Source organism: Hydra vulgaris, chromosome 07, assembly GCF_038396675.1.
Source record: "Hydra vulgaris chromosome 07, alternate assembly HydraT2T_AEP".
NCBI classification, from domain to species: Eukaryota; Metazoa; Cnidaria; class Hydrozoa; order Anthoathecata; family Hydridae; genus Hydra; species Hydra vulgaris.
Window position 1 is genome coordinate 39,440,404 of NC_088926.1, and position 6,722 is coordinate 39,447,125.

At 24.1% G+C, this 6,722-nt stretch overlaps 1 long non-coding RNA gene across 1 annotated transcript; it reads right to left on the reverse strand.

Annotated features, from left to right (window-relative positions):
• Nucleotides 1-978: 978 nt before the first annotated feature.
• Nucleotides 979-2,429, reverse strand: LOC136082179 (uncharacterized). Its single transcript, XR_010639472.1, has 4 exons — nt 2,237-2,429; nt 1,509-1,603; nt 1,219-1,384; nt 979-1,098 (listed from the first exon to the last, which is right to left on the reverse strand). It is a non-coding gene; the product is annotated as an uncharacterized LOC136082179 (long non-coding RNA).
• Nucleotides 2,430-6,722: the final 4,293 nt, after the last annotated feature.

The following is a 6,722-nucleotide window of genomic DNA, read 5'->3' on the forward strand; positions in this document are numbered from 1 at the left end:
AGAAACACGTGGATTTCACGGGAAGTTTAACTGGAGTTTTACACGTGTTTTCTAAGGTTTCAAACACGATTTTTTTATGTTTTAAATACGTGTTTTTGAGGTTTTAAACTCGTGTTTTATGAGGTTTTAAATTCGTGTTTTCTATAGTTTAAAACGGACTTATGGCATTAAATAAAGTTTCCAAACGGAAACTTTATTTAATGCCTTAAGTTAGTTCAGGCATAAGTTTTCCAAACTTATGCCTGAACTAACAGCTGTTCAGCACGGTTTAATGATAAACCAAAAATATGTAGGTTTTGTTAGAAACGTTTATAGCTTTAAACATGTAAACCTTTTTTTATAAATACTACATTATATTTACGACAATTTTGTTGTTTTATTTTTGTTTTTTAAGGTAAATTATTTTACAATAATACTACGAAGAAAAAATAAACAAAGAAATAAAAAACCAAATCATTAAAAATATGCTAATAAAAGACGCTTGGCACATGGTTACCATACATAATATTTAATTTCAATTGATCGCCTCTTCCGTCATTATAAAATTTAAAATCGTATAACAATACGCTTTCGCATTTTTACAAACAATTCCAGTAGAATCGAATGTTCTTTTTAATTTTTCTTAAAAGTCGGGTCTCGAACTTTACTAATTCCTCGATTGAGGTAACCTGTTCAAATTTAGTTTCATTCAAATCTTTATCTAAAAACTATTGCAGTAGCCCATATTTCTTTTTATGTAATGGTGTGACACTATCATTTTACGCTAAAACATGGCATCATCCATGGGAGAGGTTTTGTTTGTCTGATTTTTTGGTCGATCTGTATTGGTAATGGTTTTTGATGATTCGCCTTAATCTATTAAAAAAAACAAGTTTTATAATAAATAACAAAATAAATGATTGTCTTAGTCTATTGTTTTGTATTGTACCTAAATAAATGCACTATAAAAAATGCTGTTTGAAAAAAACAGAGTGATTCGATGGAAGAGTAAAATTGCTTTTTTCCTTATTAATCACGCTTGTTTGTGTCTGTACATTTAAACGGAATCGACCCTTCATTCTTCTTTTCAAATTGTTTTTTAGAGCCACCTACTTCAACCTAAATAAGAGACGCCCTTTAAGAATTTATGAAACCCATTATGAAACATAATTCATCAAATATACTATTGTACTTTTTAAATATTATAAACTTTTAAATTAAATGCAAATAAGTTATTACTTTGGAAAGACCCAGAAGCCCGAGTATTCACAAGTATTTTCATTAGTATTTGTACCAGGATGTAAATCCTCTCTTTATTGATTTTTGCTTATAAATATAGAAATCTTTAAAGGTTGATTCGAAACCATCTCATTTAGGTTTTGTTGCTTGTTAAAGTGCAAATATCCTGTTTTAAGATAAATTAGACTAATATACACTCAAATATAGGTAATAAATATAAATATAAGTTATACATAATATTTAAAGAAACCAAATGCACATATGCCCCCTGTTCATTAATAGTCACCTACCTTAATCAACATTAATATTATTATCTTCATTAAGTTTCTGAAGTCTTCTATAAATATATTATCTTCATCTAGATTATGTGATAACGGTAAAACTCCTAAAAGATAAAATTTGCAAAAACAAAATTTACCAGAAATATTAGTGTCATTTTAAATTTTTTGAAGTTAAAGATAAATAACTAGAGTTTCAATACAAGTATTTTCATTAACAGTTGTACCACCATTATTATTTTTTCTCATTCTCATTTTTGTTGAACATGTGACAACCTTAGTAGTTGACTTTTATTAGAATTAGTAAGATTACTTTAGTAGAATATAAGTAAGTAGAAGACTTATAGTAGAATCTTTTCAATTTATGTTTTGTTGCTTATCAAAAACTACATTTTCTGGTTTAAAAATGTTATATATATATATATATATATATATATATATATATATATATATACACACACAAACAAAACAAAAAAAGTTCAATATGCATATGTGCTAATGCATATCACTAGCCATAGTCTGCTTGATAATAGACCCTTACCTTTATCAGCAAAAAAAATATCATTTCTGCAATCAAATAGACTATGCAAGAAATTTTCTTGCTGGCTTCGGTTCATGCCATATTTTTTATACTGCTGACTCATTTTTGTATCTTCTCAAACAATTAAAAATTAATTTAACATTTACATAACAATTTTCAAATATAAACAATTGATTTACAGATAAATAAAGTTACTTACGGACAGTATTTTGCAACAAAGTATTACTAGATTTTGCTGTCAATATTGGTAGAGAAAGTTTATTCGATGAAGCATAGGTAGTATATTGGTGCAGCCTCGCAGCTCAAAGACAAATTTAAAAATTCAGGAAATAAATTTCCAGCTAAGGCTGATCGATATTTTTTCATATATTCTTTCTGCTATGCTGAACTTGTTCTTTTCATTTTTGTTAAATAATTAATATTAATAGGATATCCTATAGCATTTAGTACACACACATTTATATAGGAACAGCACTAGTATTTGTCAAACATATAACAATAATAACAATACTAATAGTAATAACAATAATACTGTTAACACAAAAAATGTATTATATATATATATATATATATATATATATATATATATATATATATATATATATATATATATATATATATATATATATATATATATATATATATATATATATATATATATACATATATTCATCGCAGAAATAAACACACATATACAGATACAAATACACACAAATATACATACGCCGAAATAAACACACATGTGTGTATATGTGTATATATTACGTATACATAACATATACATTTATTTGTAAGTGTATGTATGTCTGTATGTATATATGTATATGTATATATATATATATATATATATATATATATATATATATATATATATATATATATATATATATATATATATATATATATATATATATTAGGGTGTCCCTAAATACAATTTTTTTGAAAAAAATCTGCTCCCACCCTTTAAATGTGTTCTATATAATACAAAAACACTAGGTTTAAAATTTTGTTGAATAAAAAATATTTTTAGAGGTCCCCCAAAACCCTTTAATACTTAACGGGTCCCTAATATTTTCAAAAAAAAAAGTTTCTCGAAAATAGATCAACCTGGTACTCAAATGAAGCGAAATTATATAAAAATTTCAAAAATAACATTCATTTTGAAGTAATATAGTTATTTTAGGTTTTACTACGTAAAAATCTTGTTTTTTAGCAAAAAATGAAATAAGTGAATTTTTCATGATAATTGTGATAAATAAGTTAAAACTTCAAATTTATTTTTCAAAATGAATATTATTTTTGAAATTTTTATATAATTGCGCTTCATTTGAGTACCAGGTTGATCTATTTTTGAGAAACTTTTTTTTTTTAAATATTAGGGACCCGTTAAATATTAAACGGTCTTGGGGGACCTCTATAAATATGTTTTTTTCAAAAAAAATTTAAACCTAGTGTTTTCGTATTATATAGAACACATTTAAGGGGTGGGAGCAGATTTTTTTCAAAAAAGTTGTTTTAAGGACCACCCTAATGAATATATATATATATATATATATATATATATATATATATATATATATATATATATATATATATATATATATATATATATATATATATATATATATATATATATATACATATTTATACATACATACATAATATTAGGTACATGAGTAAAAAGTTTCAAATTAATTGAATACTATAATGTTATATATCATTAGAAAGAGGATTATTACAGTATTTTAAAGGTGAAAAAATTATCAAAATCAAACAATTGGTTCAAAAGTTATGACGGTTTAAGTAGCGATTTTTCTATATATGGATTTGTTGAAGAAACTGTGGTCAAAATAATCTTTTTCTTCACTTAAATTGTCATAACTTTGCCAATTCTTATCAAAATACAAATATCTTTTTTTTTTTAAATACATAAGCAATATAAATACACAAAAAAGTTGTTTTAAATTTATAGTAAACCACCAAAATATACGAGAGGTGAATGTTAGCAATAGAGGTGGGTGTGGTGGCGATTGGTGTATCACACCCTAGGATCAAAAACGACTTGATTTTATAAATATTTATATCTTTACTATAATGAGTAAAATTAGTACACAATATAAAATTATGTTATACAATCTTACGTATAAAAGTGGTGTTTCTATTACGAAGAGGTGTATGCCCACCACCTGCCTACCCCCTCCCCACCTCTCCTCCTAACCTAAAAAAAAAATTATTATTTTCAAAACTTGAACAATAAATTTAAAAAATAAATTAAAAAATTGGAAATAAATTAAAAAATATATTCATACCAGACAACCACCAAATATGGGAGGTTAATGTAAAACTCACAGTAGATATGTTGATGATGTTTTAGTACTATAATATCAAAAAATGTTTCAATTCTTGAAATATCTGATTGAATATTTAAAGTACAACAACAAAGAAGTAAAAAACATATTCCACTAGATTAAAAGATACATTAGTGGTGCATCCATGGTCATAAGAGAGTGGAGTATAAATTAGGGCGTATCCAAATATGTCATAAGAAAGAGGCATTTTTATTTAAATCTTAATGCAAAAATGATAAATATTGTCCTCCCAGTTTGAGTAGGCAGAGGTGGCACTAAAAACGAAAGCATAATACAAAAACAAAAATTGCAAATATTTTTTAATATAAACTCATGTGGCAAAGTTGATATATATAGCCTTACAAGTTGCAACAGATAAAGAAAAAAAAGCATAATAATAATAATAATAATAATAATAAATACTTAAATCAATTTTCAAAGAATAAAAAATATATGTCATTACCAACTGGAACAGATGAAATTTGCACTAAAATAAAGAAATAGGCATAATAAACTAAAATCAAATTCTTGTAATAATTTTCCAATTACAAGTTCACTTTATACACCTTACCAATTTGTTCAGATGACGATGGCACTAAAAAATAAACATAAAATACAGCCACGTCTTAAAATTTGGTTGTTAAAAAGTAAAAATATGTAAACCTTACCAGTATTAACAGAAGAAGATAAAACTAAAAATTAAAAATACATTACATTATCTTGCAATTATATATGTAAATTATTTGTCGATACTGAAAAATATTTGTTATTTAAGATCTATAAATTCTTATTGAAAATATATGACATTACCAACTGGAACAGATGCAAGTGGCACTAAAATAAAAAATAAAATCTTGTAATTATTTTGTAATAATAATCATGTTGAAAGGTTTAGATTATACCTTACCAACTTGTTTCGATGATGATGGCACTAAAAAATAAAAATATAAAATACTATAGCATAGACTTATATGATAAAAAAATGTTATATGAAAAACTTTATATGAAAAAATTAAATAATATAGCACAACCTTAAAATAATTTAGAAATTAAAATCATATATGAAAATAAAAATATAAAAACCTTACCCATTATAACCGATGAAGTTGATACTAAAAAATAAAAAATGCAATACACAACATAACTGTATAATTATTTAATAATTGAAACCATACTTAAAATTATTTGTAATTAACAATATATATATTCATACATACATATATATATATATATATATAATATATATATATATATATATATATATATATATATATATATATATATATATATATATATATATATATATATATATATATATATATATAAACCTTACCAACAGTAACGGATGAAGACGATACTAAAAAATAAATAGACAATACACAAAACAACCTTAAAATTATTTTATAATTAAAACTATACTGAAAAATAATAATATATAAAACTTGCCAACAGTAATAAACGATGATGATACTAAAAAATAAAAAAACAATACACAACATAACCTCACAATTATTTAGCAATTATATTCATATTGAAAAGTAAGAATATATAAACCTTAGCAGCAGGAATAGACGACAGTGACACTACATATGAATTAAATGGCATAATATAAGTCTCCTTCCATTAATATATATATATATATATATATATATATATATATATATATATATATATATATATATATATTTATATATATATATATATATATATATATATATATATATATATATATATATATATATATATATATATATATATATATATATATATATATATATATAGGGATGGCAAAAATCCCGGAAATTCTCAATCCCGGGATTTCGGGATTACAAATTTGTCCCCGGGAAATCCCGGGATTGAATGAAAAACTTGCAATCATAGAAGATAAAGCCTCCGAAGAACTTTTAATTATCAAACACTATTATATGATTAATTTAACTGATGAAGTAAAGTAATTTAAACTATAAATAACACCTTTAAACGATAACACAAAATAACAATGTTTAAAAATAATATAAGTATACATTAATCTATAAGAGTTATAATTCGTTTTGAAAGCTCCACCTTAAAAAACTCAAAGCGTCCATCATTTCATCGTTTAATCGTGTTCGATTTTTAGAGCATAAAAACCCAGCGGCTGAGAATGCTCGTTTAGAGTCTACACTTGTTGGTCGTATAGATAGAATATAGTTATACACTTTTTGAAGGTGATCACCTCTTGTGCCACCACTTTCAAATAAAAACATTTCTTTTTGAATCTTAGAAGTTATACTTTCTACCCTTATAGGTGTTGTGCGGGATGAAAACGCTTTATCATGCTTACTATAATCTTTTTAT